This window comes from Triticum aestivum, chromosome 2A (genome assembly GCF_018294505.1).
Source record: "Triticum aestivum cultivar Chinese Spring chromosome 2A, IWGSC CS RefSeq v2.1, whole genome shotgun sequence".
Lineage (NCBI taxonomy): Eukaryota > Viridiplantae > Streptophyta > Magnoliopsida > Poales > Poaceae > Triticum > Triticum aestivum.
Window position 1 is genome coordinate 232,297,495 of NC_057797.1, and position 15,751 is coordinate 232,313,245.

Consider the following 15,751-nt stretch of genomic DNA (forward strand, 5'->3'; position numbering starts at 1 on the left):
GCAGCATGATCAGTGTGAATAGTTACTTTAGAATCAACAATATAAGGTCTGAACTTATCACAAGCAAATACAACTGCTAAGAATTCTTTTTCAGTGGTAGCATAATTTGTTTGAGCATTGTCTAGGGTTTTACTAGCATATTGAATAACATTTAATTTCTTATCAACTCTTTGTCCTAGAACAACACCTACAACATAATCACTAGCATCACACATAATTTCAAAGGGTAAATTCTAATCAGGGGGCTGAACAATAGGTGCAGAAATCAATGCTTTCTTAAGTATTTCAAATGCTTCTACACAATCATCATAAAAAACAAATGGTATATCTTTTTGTAATAAATTAGTCAGAGGCTGAGAAATTTTTGAGAAGTCCTTAATGAACCTCCTATAAAATCCGGCATGACCAAGGAAAATTCTTATACCTTTGATGTCCTTGGGACATGGCATCTTTTCAATAGCATCAACCTTGGCTTTATCAACTTCAATACCTCTTTCAGAAACTTTATGCCCCAAGACAATACCTTCATCAACCATAAAGTGGCACTTTCCCAATTCAAGACAAGATTAGTTTCTTCGCATCTCTGCAAGACATGACCAAGGTTGCTTAAGCAATCATCAAAAGAAGATCCATAGACGAAAAAGTCGTCCATGAAAACCTCACAAATCTTTTCACAAAAGTCAGAGAATATAGCCATCACGCATCTTTGAAAGGTAGCAGGTGCATTACATAAACCAAAAGGCATACGTCTATAAGCAAAAGTACCAAAAGGGCATGTAAAAGTAGTCTTTGATTGATCTTTGGCTGACACAGGTATTTGAGAGAAACCAGAATAACCATCTAGAAAGCAAAAATGTGTATGTTTGGATAATCTTTCTAGCATTTGATCGATAAAAGGTAAGGGGTAATGATCCTTTTTAGTTGCCTTATTTAATTTGCGGAAATCAATTACCATCCTATAACCTGTAATAATTCTTTGAGGAATCAATTCATCTTTATCATTAGGAATGACAGTAATACCTCCCTTCTTAGGGACACAATGGACAGGACTTACCCACTGACTATCAACAACGGGATAGATTATACCTACCGCAAGGAGCTTTAGTATTTCCTTTCTTACCACTTCTTTCATTTTAGGATTCAGCCGGCGTTGATGATCACGAACTGGTTTAGCATCTTCTTCCAAATTAATTTTATGTTGACATAGAGTGGGGCTAATGCCCTTAAGATCATCAAGAGTATACCCAATAGCAGCATGGTGCTTCTTCAGAGTTTTCAATAATCTCTCTTCCTCATGCTCTCAAAGGTTAGCACTAATAATAACAGGATATATCTTTTTCTCATCAAGATAAGCATATTTAAGAATATCAAGTAACTGTTTAAGCTCAAACACGGGATCACCCTTGGGTGGAGGAGGATCCCCTAATATTTCAATAGGTAAATTGTTTTTCAGAATAGGTTCTTGTTTAAAGAATACTTCATCTAATTCCCTTCTTTCATTCATAAACATATCATTTTCATGGTCTAGCAAATAATGTTCTAAAGGATCACTAGGAGGTATGGCAATAGAAGCAAGACCAATAATTTCATCCTTACTAGGTAATTCTTCTTCACGGTGTTTTCTACTAAATTTAGAAAAATTAAATTCATGAGTCATATCATCTAAACCGAAAGTAACAACATCCCTTTTGCAATCTATGGTAGCATTAACAGTGTTCAAGAAGTGTCTACCAAATATAATGGGACAAAAGCTATCTTGTGGGGAACCAAGAACAAGAAAATCAGCAGGATATTTAGTTTTCCCACACAAGACTTCAACATCTCTAACAATTCCTATTGGTGAAATAGTATCTCTATTGGCAAGTTTAATTGTGACATCAATATCTTCCATCTCAGCAGGTGCAATATCATGCATAACTTCTTTGTATAAGGAATAAGGTATTGCACTAGCACTAGCACCCATATCACATAAGCCATGATAACAATGATCTCCTATTTTAACAGAAATAACAGGCATGCCTACCACAGGTCTAGGTTTATCTTTAGCATAGGGTTTAGCAATTCTAGCAGTTTCATCACAGAAAAAAATAACATGCCCATCAATATTATCAGACAAGAGATCTTTAACAATATCAATTTTAGGTTCAACTTTAACTTGCTCAGGAGGTGTATATGTTTTAATATTGCTTTTACGAACTACAGTTGAAGCTTTAGCGTGATCCTTTATCCTAATAGGGAAAGGTGGTTTCTCAACATAAGAAGTAGGAACAATAGGATCATTATAAGTGACAATCTTTTCTTCAACTTTAATAGGTGCAGCTACTTTTACTTCTATGGGAGGATGATATTTAAACCACTTCTCCTTGGGGAGATCAACATAAGTAGCAAAAGATTCACAGAAAGAAGCTACTATCTCAAAGTCAAGTCCATATTTGGTGCTAAATTTACGAAAAATATCGGTATCAATAAAAGATTTAACACAATCAAAACTAGGTGTTATACCTGACTCCTTACCTTTGTCGAGGTCCCAATCTTCAGAGTTGCGTTTAATTCTTTCCAATAAATCCCATTTGAATTCAATAGTCTTCATCATAAAAGAGCCAGCACAAGAAGTATCAAGCATGGTGCGATTGTTATCAGAAAGCCGAGCATAGAAATTTTGAATAATCATTTTTCTCGAGAGCTCATGATTGCGGCATGAATATAACATTGATTTAAGACTCCCCCAAGCTTGAGCGATGCTTTCTCCTTCGCGAGGCCAAAAATTATATATGTAATCGCGATCACGATGAACAAGATGCATAGGATAAAACTTCTGATGAAATTCCAATTTCAATCGTTTGTAATTCCAAGACCCCATATCATCACATAGCCTATACCATGTCGACGCATCTCCCTTCAAAGATAAAGGTAAGACCCTCTTCTTAACAACATCTCCGGGTACACCTGCAAGCTTAAATAGTCCACAAACTTCATCCACATATATTAGATGCTCATTAGGATGTTTTGTTCCATCTCCTAAAAAGGGATTAGCTAGCAGTTTTTCTATCATACCCGAAGGAATTTCAAAGCAGTCATTTTCATTTTCATTTTTAGTAGGTTGAGTAGGTTGAGGAGCAACTCTTTGCTCTACTGGTCGGGGTGAAGATACCCCGAACAAGCCCCTCAGAGGATTACTTTCCATAGTAACAAGTGACAGTAAATTTCAGTACACTATATAAATTTTCCTTACCAAATTCCACCTACCAAAGGCGCTTCACTCCCCGGCAACGGCGCCAGAAAAGAGTCTTGATGACCCACAAGTATAGGGGATCTATCATAGTCCTTTCGATAAGTAAGAGTGTCGAACCCAACGAGGAGCAGAAGGAAATGATAAGCGGTTTCCAGCAAGGTATTCTCTGCAAGTACTAAAATAAGTGGTAATAGATAGTTTTGTGATAGGATAATTTGTAACAAGCAACAAGTAACAAAAGTAAATAAAGTGCAGCAAGGTGGCCCAATCCTTTTTGTAGCAAAGGACAAGCCTGGACAAACTCTTATATAGAGAAAAGCGCTCCCGAGGACACATGGGAATATCGTCAAGCTAGTTTTCATCACACTCATATGATTCGCGTTCGGTACTTTGATAATCTGGTATTTGGGTGGACCGATGCTTGGGTACTGCCCTTACTTGGATGAGCATCCCACTTATGATTAACCTCTATTGCAAGCATCCGCAACTACAACAAAAGTATTAAGGTAAACCTAACAATAGCATGAAACATATGGATCCAAATCAACCCCTTACAAAGCAACGCATAAACTAGGGTTTAAGCTTCTGTCACTCTAGCAACCCATCATCTACTTATTACTCCCCAATGCATTCCTCTAGGCCCAAACAATGGTGAAGTTTCATGTAGTAGATGTTCACATAACACCACTAGAGGAGAGACAACATACATCTCATCAAAATATCGAACGAATACCAAATTCACATGACTACTAATAGCAAGACTTCTCCCATGTCCTCAGGAACAAAAGTAACTACTCACAAAGCATAAACATGTTCATAATCAGAGGGGTATTAATATGCATATAGGATCTGAACATATGATCTTCCACCAATTAAACCAACTAGCATCAACTACAAGGAGTAATTAACACTACTAGCAACCTACTAGCACCAATCCCGGACTTGGAGACAAGAATTGGATACAAGAGATGAACTAGGGTTTTGAGAGGAGATGGTGCTGATGAAGATGTTGATGGAGATTGCCCTCTCCCGATGAGAGGAGCGTTGGTGATGATGATGGCGATGATTTCCCCCTCCGGGAGGGAAGTTTCCCTGGCAGAACAGCTCCGCCAGAGCCCTAGATTGGTTCCGCCAAGGTTCCGCCTCATGGCGGCGGAGTTTCATCCGAGAAGAAGGCTTGTGATTTTTTCCCATCGAAAGACTTCATATAGCAGAAGATGGTCACCGGAGGGCCACCAGGGGGCCCATGAGGTAGGGGGCACGCCCAGGGGGGTAGGGCGCGCCCCCCACCCTCGTGGGCAGGGTGTGCCCCCCTGGTGAGTTTCTTTCGCTGAGTATTTTTTATATATTCTGAAAACGTCTTCCATGAAGTTTCAGGACTTTTGGAGCTGTGAAGAATAGGTCTCTAATATTTGCTCTTTTTCCAGCCCAGAATCCCAGCTGCCGACATTCTCACTCTTTATGTAAACCTTGTAAAATAAGAGAGAATAGGCATAAGTATTGTGACATAATGTGTAATAACAACCCATAATGCAATAAATATCAATATAAAAGCATGATGCAAAATGGACGTATCACCCGCAATCTCCCCCAACTATCATCATCTTTGGGGAATTCGCTGGAGCCGGGGATGGTGGAGAGCGAGACGCCTCCGCGAGCCTCTCCGCCAACCGCCACGGATAACACTGAAGTGTTGTCCCGAAGAGCTTCTCCGGGCCATGGAGAGGTGCGGGAGGTCGCGAAGACGGCGCCAGAGGGTAACACCTCGGCTGTCGAGAACATGGGGGAACCAACCCCATGGAGACTGGCGACGGGGGCCATGACCAATCCGTCCCCCAGCCGAACATTATTTCGGAGACCCATACGGCTCCGGAATCGAGCAAGCAACCCCCTTTAAAGGAGGGGGAGCGTCGACTCCACCGGTGACCTCTATCAATCCAGAGGTGCCGAACACTTTGGTGGAAGCACTTCGACGTGCTTCCATTGTGGAGGAGCACCGTACCCTCGAGGGTACGATGGTTGAGAAGGTTCAGTCCGCCAAAAGCGGGCTGAACGAAGCCTTCATCAGCCTATTAACAGGCTTTGAGGTACGCGATGTAATATTCTTAGCCGCTTTGCATATGCAAAAAATATGCTTGTGTATAAATAGTAGCCCCTGAGACTCTGTTCGGTTTTTGAAAAAAGGCCGAACAGAGGATCAAGTAATATTCGCAGGAGATAACATACTTGTCTATTTTGATAAAACAGGCTTCACTGTTAGTGCCGACCGCCCAGGCCGCCGAAGTATCCAAACTCAAGCGGAAGCTGGAGCGGGCCGATGAGGACCTCGTCTGCATCAACAAGCGGTTTGATGAGGCGCAATGTATGTTTGAAAAAATTGTTTACACACCTGAAGTAATATGCCAATGCGGAGTCTAATCTCCTGTGTTGCCCTGATTATATTTGCAGGTAGTGCGGCCGAGGTCGAGACCCTGAAGAGCGCCCTCGCTTAAGCCAAGGAGCGGGCACGGGTGAGCCAAGCATCCGTTGACAAAGCGGCTGCAGATTTAAAGGCCAAGCAGGTCACCCACCGCATGTATGAGGAGCGGGTGACCAAACTGGAGCAGGAGCTCAAGGATGCCGCCAGCAAGTGTGAGGCCTTGGAGGAGAAGAATAAGGCCCAAGCGGTCAATCTCACCAAGTCTCTTCAGGAGGCCAAGGAGGCGCGGACCGAGTCCCGGGCGACTCGCGAGGAGATCAAGCAGGCCGAACAGATAGCGGCTGGTAAGCCCTTTCTGTTACAGAGTATATTTGGCGATCGGAGATATGCTTTACTTAATCGACTGTGGAGTTCTCCAAATGCCTTTGCGGACCTTCCGAGGAGTGCTGCCGACGCCGCATAATATTTTCGGGCCCAAGAAGGTAACACGATGGAGAAGCTCTTTGGGTCGCAGTACCTAGAGCCGGAGCGGCCAGCGCTGCTGAACAACCAGATGATGCAACTGGCGGAGCTGCATAGGATATCCGGTTTGGCCATGAAGGACATCATAGTTCGGCTATGGCCAGCCGAACCCATTCCTAGCAGCTACTTCAGCCTGGTCAAGCGGATCGGCGACGCTTTGCCCCGAGTTGAAGCTGTAAAGCGCTCGGCGTGCATAGAGGGCGCTCGAATGGCCTTTGCCCGTGTCAAGATGCACTGGGCAAAGATGAAGGCCGCCGTCGTGGCAGTTGAGGGGCCACCTGAAGGCAAGGACTATCGCAAGCCAGAGCGATATTTTGAAGACATCCTAGAGGGTGCCGTTTAATAGAGGGTCAATGCTTGAAGGATATTATGTTTGAATGGATGTATCCGGCTGCCCAGAATTTGTGTTGTGAACCAAGGCTTTTATAATATATTTGTGCCTTTATCTAAAATTGTTTTCCTCCTGTGCGGCCGTTTTTATATCTGAAAGTTTGCTAGTTGTTGGCTTCAGCCCACGTAGATACTACGGGGGTGTTTAGAATAGCACATGACCACACTTGACCCAACGTCTTGGTCCGTAAAGGAGGTGACCATGCAGCGAACCAGGCAATCAGACTATGCGACTTTATCACTCTCACTTAGCCATAGGAGTTTGACAATGGGACTATGAGCTAGCCCCTGGTGCGTGTGTGGCTATCCGAACTTGGATGCCTTAGGCACGTGACTGGGTGGAGGCCAGTCCTTCGTATAATACAGAAAAATCGCAAAAGATTTAGTAAGTCACCGAACCGCTGACCAGCTCTCGCTATATTATGACAGTCAGTTTTCGGCTTTCTCTACTGAGGTGTTTGACCGGACGAACCAGAAACACAATCGCATCAGTTCTCCCTTTACTACATTAGTCGAACAAGCGGAACGTAAGGTGGTAACCACAGTAGCCGGGCAACCCAACTATTGACCAAAGACATGATTCGGAGCCGATGCATATAATGCAGTATTCGGGACGTCGAAGTATACTATAAAAGCATTTAGACTTTTTTCGTGTTTGAAAGATATGTGTGGCCGAATAGAGCCCCTCACAATTTATGCCGAGGTGTATATGTCAATCTGTCGTGAAGACAGAATACAGGTTATGAAATAAGCCAACACCGAATAGGGTTGGACAAAACTGTTTCCACTATAGTCTGATTGATATGTCAAAATGTGCTCTTATAGAGAATGCCATAAGCATCAAGGCTATTTTACATGCCAAGAATTTGTGAACAAGGGAAAGCTATATACAGGTCCTAAAACAAGGTGATCTTGAAGATCCTTTGGACACCGTGCCGCACGTCTGCGCCGCTTTTCACCTTGGTGAAGGATCCTTTAAAAGGATCAACGATCGTATATATAGAAGGGGCCTGGGAAAGGGCCCTTGTACCACCAAAAAGTGATCTAGGTTTTAAAGAGCATGAAATAAGAGAGAAAAGAGAAAATAGAAAAAAGGAGGAAGATTAAGGTCCGAATAGGGCTGAGCCGTATTGTGGACCTTGTCCTTAGTGTGCCTCCGTCCTTCCCCAAGGTATTTTTAGTGCATAGTTATGCACGCGCGGTACATATGTCGTGATTAGATGGGGGTTTTGACAGAGGACAAATTGCTAGTCCAGCTCTAGATGAACCGAACTGTCGTTCTGTAGGGTAGACCGGACTCGTTTGACAATGTCCGGGGGCTTGATGGCCGATGGGGTATTCGGCGTGATAAGGCCACCCTGTACCTTAGCTGCGAGAGCCGCGGTATGCTCCTCAGTACAAAGGGAGCGCTCCATATTTCCATTGACTGCTATTGTTGGGGAACGTAGTAATTTCAAAAAAAAAAATCCTACGCACACGCAAGATCATGGTGATGCATAGCAACAAGAGGGGAGAGTGTTGTCTACGTACCCTCGTAGGCCGGCAACAGAAGCATTGACACAACATAGAGGAAGTAGTCGTACGTCTTCCCGATCCGACCGATCCAAGTACCGAACGTACGGCACCTCCGAGTTCTGCACACGTTCAACTCGGTGACGTCCCTCGAGCTCTGATCCAGCCGAGTGTTGAGGGAGAGTTTCGTCAGCACGACGGCGTGATGACGGTGATGATGTTCTACCAACGCAGGGCTTCGCCTAAGCACCGCTACGATATGACCGAGGTGGAATATGGTGGAAGGGGGCACCGCACACGGCTAAGGAACGACCACAAAGATCAACTTGTGTGTCATGGGGTGCCCCCTGCCCCCGTATATAAAGGAGGGAGAGGGGGAGGTGCGGCCGGCCCCTGGGGGTGCGCCTGGAGGAGTCCTACTCCCACCGGGAGTAGGACTCCCCCCTCTTGCCTTGTTGGAGAAGGAAAGGGGAAGGGGGAAAGAGAAAAGGGGGGCGCCCCCCTTCCTTGTCCTATTCGGACTAGGGGGGGAGGGGGCGCGCAGCCTGCCCTCCTCTTCTCCCTTAGGGCCCATGTAGGCCCATTAACCCCCCCCCCCCGAGGGGGGGGGGGTCCGGTAACCCCCCAGTACTCCGGTAAAATCCCGATTTCACCCGGAATGTTTCCGATATCCAAATATAGGTTTCCAATATATCAATATTTATGTCTCGACCATTTCGAGACTCCTCGTCATGTCCGTGATCACATCCGGGACTCCGAACAACCTTCGGTACATCAAAACAAAAAACCCTAATTACGATCGTCATCGAACTTTAAGCGTGCGGACCCTACGGGTTCGAGAACTATGTAGACATGACCGAGAGACGTCTCCGGTCAATAACCAATAGCGGAACCTGGATGCTCATATTGGCTCTTACATATTCTACGAAGATCTTTATCGGTCAGACCGCATAACAACATACATTGTTCCCTTTGTCATCGGTATGTTACTTGCCCGAGATTCGATCGTCGGCATCTCAATACCTAGTTCAATCTCGTTACCGGCAAGTCTCTTTACTCATTCCGTAATAGTGATGTGCATTACCGAGTGGGCCTAGAGATACCTCTCCGACAATTGGAGTGACAAATCCTAATCTCGAAATACGCCAACCCAACAAGTACCTTCGGGGACACCTGTAGAGCACCTTTATAATCACCCAGTTACGTTGTGACGTTTGGTGGCACACAAAGTGTTCCTCCGGTAAATGAGAGTTGCATAATCTCATAGTCATAGGAACATGTATAAGTCATGAAGAAAGCAATAGCAACAAACTAAACGATCAAGTGCTAAGCTAACGGAATGGGTCAAGTCAATCACATCATTCTCCTAATGATGTGATCCTGTTAATCAAATGACAACTCATGTCTATGGTTAGGAAACATAACCATCTTTGATCAATGAGCTAGTCAAGTAGAGGCATACTAGTGACACTCTGTTTGTCTATGTATTCACACATGTATTATGTTTCCGGTTAATACAATTCTAGCATGAATAATAAACATTTATCATGATATAAGGAAATAAATAATAACTTTATTATTGCCTCTAGGGCATATTTCCTTCAGTCTCCCACTTGCACTGGAGTCAATAATCTAGTTCACATTGCCATGTGATTTAACATCAATAGTTCACATCACCATGTGATTAACACCCATAGTTCACATCATCATGTGACCAACACCCAAAGGGTTTACTAGAGTCAATAATCTAGTTCACATCGCTATGTGATTAATACCCAAAGAGTACTAAGGTGTGATCATGTTTTGCTTGTGAGGGATGTTTAGTCAACGGGCCTGCCATATTCAGATCCGTATGTATTTTGCAAATTTCTATGTCAATAATGCTCTACATGGAGCTACTCTAGCTAATTGCTCCCACTTTCAATATGTATCCAGATTGAGACTTTGAGTCATCTGTATCAGTGTCAAACTTGCATCGATGTAACCCTTTACGACGAACCTTTTGTCACCTCCATAATCGAGAAACATATCCTTATTCCACTAAGGATAATTTTGACCAATGTCCAGTGATCTACTTCTAGATCACTATTGTACTCCCTTGCCAAACTCAGGGCAGGGTATACAATAGGTCTGGTACACAGCATGGCATACTTTATAGAACCTATGGATGAGGCATAGGGAATGACTTTCATTCTCTCTCTATCTTCTACCGTGGTCGGGTTTTGAGTCTTACTCAACTTCACACCTTGTAACATAGGCAAGAACTCCTTCTTTGACTATTCCATTTTGAACTACTTCGAAATCTTGTCAAGGTATGTACTCATTGAAAAACTTATCAAGCGTCTTGATCTATCTCTATAAATCTTGATGCTTAATATGTAAGCAGCTTCACCGAGGTCTTTCTTTGAAAAACTCCTTTCAAACATTCCTTTATGCTTTGCAGAATAATTCTACATTATCTCCGATCAACAATATGTCATTCACATATACTTATCAGAAATGCTATAGTGCTCCCACTCACTTTCTTGTAAATACAGGCTTCACCGCAAGTCTGTATAAAACTATGTGCTTTGATCAACTTATCAAAGCGTATATTCCAATTCCGAGATGCTTGCACCAGTCCATAGATGGATCGCTGGAGCTTTCATATTTTGTTAGTACCTTTAGGATTGACAAAACCTTCTGGTTGCATCATATACGACTCTTCTTTAATAAATCCATTAAGGAATGCAGTTTTGTTTATCCATTTGCCAGATTTCATAAAATGCGGCAATTGCTAACATGATTCGGACAGACTTAAGCATAGATACGTGTGAGGAACTCTCATCATAGTCAACACCTTGAACTTGTCAAAAACCTTTTTGCGACAATTCTAGCTTTGTAGATAGTAACACTACTATCAGTGTCCGTCTTCCTCTTGAAGATTCATTTAATCTCAATGGCTCTCCGATCAATGGGCAAGTCAATCAAAGTCCATACTTTGTTCTCATACATGGATCTCATCTCAGATTTCATGGCCTCAAGCCATTTCACGGAACCTGGGCTCATCATCGCTTCCTCATAGTTCGTAGGCTCGTCATGGTCAAGTAACATGACCTCCAGAACAGGATTACCGTACCACTCTGGTGCGGATCTCACTCTGGTTTACCTACGAGGTTCGGTAGTAACTTGATCTGAAGTTACATGATCATCATCATTAGCTTCCTCACTAATTGGTGTAGTAGTCACAGGAACAGATTTCTGTGATGAACTACTTTCCAGTAAGGGAGCAGGTACAGTTACCTCATCAAGGTCTACTTTCCTCCCACTCACTTCTTTCGAGAGAAACTCCTTCTCTAGAAAGGATCCATTCTCAGCAATGAATATCTTGCCTTCGGATCTGTGATAGAAGGTGTACCCAACATTTTCTTTTGGGTATCCTATGAAGATGCACTTCTCCGATTTGGGTTTGAGCTTATCAGGTTGAAACTTTTTCACATAAGCATTGCAACCTCAAACTTTAAGTAACGACAGCTTAGGTTTCTTGCCAAACCATAGTTCATACGGTGTCGTCTCAACGGATTTAGATGGTGCCCTATTTAATGTGAATGTAGCTGTCTCTAATGCATAACCCCAAAACAATAGTGGTAAATCGGTAAGAGACATCATAGATCGCACCATATCTAATAAAGTACGGTTACGATGTTCGGTCACACCATTACACTATGGTGTTCCAGGTGGCGTGAGTAGTGAAACTATTTCACATTGTTTTAACTGAAGGCCAAACTCGTAACTCAAATATTTTACTTCTGAGATCATATCGTAGAAACTTTTATTTTTGTTACGATGATTCTCCACTTCACTCTGAAATTCTTTGAACTTTTCAAATGTTTCAGACTTGTGTTTCATCAAGTAGATATACTCATATCTGCTCAAATCATCTGTGAAGATCAGAAAATAATGATACCTGCCGCGAGCCTCAATATTCATCGGACCACATACATTAGTATGTATGATTTCCAACAAATTTGTTGCTCACTCCATTGTCCCAGAGAACGGAGTCTTAGTCATCTTGCCCATGAGGCATGGTTCGCAAGCATCAACTGATTCATAATCAAGTGATTCCAAAAGCCCATCAGCATGGATTTTCTTCATGCGCTTTACATCAATATGACCTAAACGGCAGTGCCACAAATAAGTTGCACTATCATTATTAACTTTGCATCTTTTGACTTCAATATTATGAGAATGTGTATCACCACGATCGAGATCCAACAAACCATTTTCATTGGGTGTATGACCATAGAAGGTTTTATTCATGTAAACAGAACAACAATTTATTCTCTTACTTAAATGAGTAACCGTATTGCAATAAACATGATCAAATCATATTCATGCTCAACGCAAACACCAAATAACACTTATTTAGGTTCAACACTAATCCCGAAAGTATAGGCAGTGTGCGATGATGATCATATCAATCTTGGAACCACTTCAACACACATCGTCACTTCACCCTTAACTAGTCTCTATTCATTCTGCAACTCCCGTTTCGAGTTACTATTCTTAGCAACTGAACCAGTATCACATACCGAGGGGTTGCTACGAACACTAGTAAAATACACATCAATAATCTGTATATCAAATATACCTTTGTTCACTTTGCCATCCTTTCTTATCCGCCAAATACTTGGGGCAGTTCCGCTTGCAGTGACCAGTCCCTTTGCAGTAGAAGCACTTAGTCTCAGGCTTAGGTACAGACTTGGGCTTCTTCAATTGAGTAGCAACTTGCTTGTCGTTCTTCTTGAAGTTCCCCTTCTTCCCTTTGCCCTTTTTCTTGAAACTAGTGGTCTTGTCAACCATCAACACTTGATGCTTTTCTTGATTTCTACCTTCGTCGATTTCATCATCATGAAAAGCTCGGGAATCGTTTTCGTCATCCCTTGCATACTATAGTTCATCACGAAGTTCTACTAACTTGGTGATGGTGACTAGAGAATTCTATCAATCACTATTTTATCTGGAAGATTAACCCCCACTTGATTCAAGCGATTGTAGTACCTAGACAATCTGAGCACATGCTCACTGTTTGAGCTATTCTCCTCCATCTTTTAGCTATAGGACTTTTGTTGGAGACTTCATATCTCTCAACTCAGGTATTTGCTTGAAATATTAACTTCAACTCCTGGAACATCTCATATGTTCCATGACGTTCAAAACATCTTTCAAGTCCCGATTCTAAGCCGTTAAGCATGGTGCACTAAACTATCAAGTAGTCATCATATTGAGCTAGCCAAACTTTCATAACATCTGCATCTGCTCCTGCAATAGGTTTGTCACCTAGCGGTGCATCAAGGACATAACTCTTCTGTGCAACAATGAGGATAATCCTCAGATCACGGATCCAATCCGCATCATTGCTACTAACATTTCTCAACTTAGTTTTTTCTAGGAACATATAAAAATAAAATGGGGAGCAACATCGCGAGCTATTGATCTACAACATAGATATGCTAATACTACCAGGACTAAGTTCATGATAAATTAAAGTTCAATTAATCATATTACTTAAGAACTCCCACTTGGATAGACATCCCTCTAATCATCTAAGTGATCACGTGATCCAAATCAACTAAACCATAACCGATCATCACGTGAAATGGAGTAGTTTTCAATGGTGAACATCACTATGTTGATCATATCTACTTTATGATTCACGCTCGACCTTTCGGTCTCAGTGTTCCGAGGCCATATCTGCATATGCTAGGCTCGTCAAGTTTAACCTGAGTATTATGCGTGTGCAAAACTGGCTTGCACCCGTTGTAGATGGACGTAGAGCTTATCACACTCGATCATCACGTGGTGTCTGGGCACGACGAACTTTGGCAACGGTGCATACTCAGGGAGAACACTTTTATCTTGAAATTTAGTGAGAGATCATCTTATAATGCTACCGCCGAACTAAGCAAAATAAGATGTATAAAAGATAAACATCACATGCAATCATAATATGTGACATGATATGGCCATCATCATCTTGTGCCTTTGATCTCCATCTCTAAAGCATCGTCATGATCTCCATCGTCACCGGTATGACATCATGATCTCCATCATCTTGATCTATATCAATGTGCCGTCACATGGTCCTCTCGCCAACTATTGCTCTTGCAACTATTGCTATCGCATAGCGATAAAGTAAAGCAATTATTTGGCGCTTGCATCTTATGCAATAGAGAGACAACCATAAGGCTTTTGCCAGTTGACGATAACTTCAAGAAAACATGATCATCTCATACAACAACTTATATCTCATCATGTCTTGACCATATCACATCACAACATGCCCTGCAAAAACAAGTTAGACGTCCTCTACTTTGTTGTTGCAAGTTTTACGTGGCTGCTACGGGCTTAGCAAGAACCGTTCTTACCTACGCATCAAAACCACAACGATAGTTTTTCAAGTTGGTGTTGTTTTAACCTTCGCAAGGACCGGGCATAGCCACACTCGGTTCAACTAAAGTTGGAGAAACTGACACCCGCTAGTCACCTGTGTGCATAGCACGGCGGTAAAACCAGTCTCGCGTAAGCGTACGCGTAATGTCGGTCCGGGCCGCTTCATCCAACAATACCGCCGAACCAAAGTGTGACATGCTGGTAAGCAGTATGACTTATATTGCCCACAATCACTTGTGTTCTACTCGTGCATATTACATCAACGCATAAAACCTGGCTCGGATGCCACTGTTGGGGAACATAGTAATTTCAAAAAAATTCATACGCACACGCAAGATCATGGTGATGCATAGCAATGAGAGGGGAGAGTGTTGTCTATGTACCCTCGTAGACCGGCAACAGAAGAGTTGACACAATGTAGAGGAAGTAGTCGTACGTCTTCCTGATCCGACCGATCCAAGTACCGAACGTATGGCACCTCCGAGTTCTGCACACGTTCAACTCGGTGACGTCCCTCGAGCTCCGATCCAGCCGAGTGTTGAGGGAGTGTTTCGTCAGCACGACGGCGTGATGACGGTGATGATGTTCTACCAACGGAGGGCTTCGCCTAAGCACTGCTACGATATGACCGAGGTGGAATATGGTGGAAGGGGGCACCGCACACGGCTAAGGAACGATCATGAAGATCAACTTGTGTGTCATGGGGTGCCCCCTGCCCCCATATTTAAAGGAGGGAGAGGGGGAGGTGCGGCCGGCCCCTAGGGGTGCGCCTGGAGGAGTCCTACTCCCACCGGGAGTAGGACCCCGCCCTCTTGCCTTGTTGGAGAAGGAAAGGGGAAGGGGGAAAGAGAAAAGGGGGGCACCCCCCTTCCTTGTCCTATTCGGACTAGGGGGGAGGGGGCACGCGGCCAGCCCGGGCCGTCCCTCCTCTTCTCCCTTAGGGCCCATGTAGGCCCATTAACCCCCCCGGGGGGGGGGTTCCGGTAACCCCCCGGTACTCCGGTAAAATCCCGATTTCACCCGGAACGTTTCCGATATCCAAATATAGGCTTCCAATATATCAATCTTTATGTCTCGACCATTTTGAGACTCCTCGTCATGTCCGTGATCACATCTGGGACTTCGAACAACCTTCGGTACATCAAAACAAAAAACCCTAATTACGATCGTCATCGAACTTTAAGCGTGCGGACCCTACGGGTTCGAGAACTATGTAAACATGACCGAGACACGTCTCCGGTCAA